We start from the raw sequence: 314 nt of genomic DNA, 5'->3' as shown, positions 1-314 counted from the left end.
ACTTGCTGGACCCGCAGGGCCCTGGAGCAGGAAAGTGGGCACCATCTAGGCAAGGCGACTGCGAGAGCTGGCAGGCTCAGGGCTGGGGCCAGAGCTGCTGCTGCATCTGAACAGTGTCCTGCCTCTCCTGGAACACTGTGCTGAGCTGGGGTCCTGCCTCCCTCTCTTCTCCTGTTGCCTACCGTCAGCAGAGGTGACCAGGCACCTTGCTGCAGATGGGTTGTGTGTATACATGCTAAGCCACTTCAGTCGTGCCTGACTCTCTGCAACCCCATGGAGCCCGCCAGGCTCCTCTGTCCATGGGAGTCTCCAGG

This window comes from Bison bison, unplaced genomic scaffold (assembly GCF_000754665.1).
Source record: "Bison bison bison isolate TAMUID 2011002044 unplaced genomic scaffold, Bison_UMD1.0 scf7180017864516, whole genome shotgun sequence".
NCBI lineage: Eukaryota > Metazoa > Chordata > Mammalia > Artiodactyla > Bovidae > Bison > Bison bison.
This window is presented reverse-complemented; position numbering follows the sequence as displayed.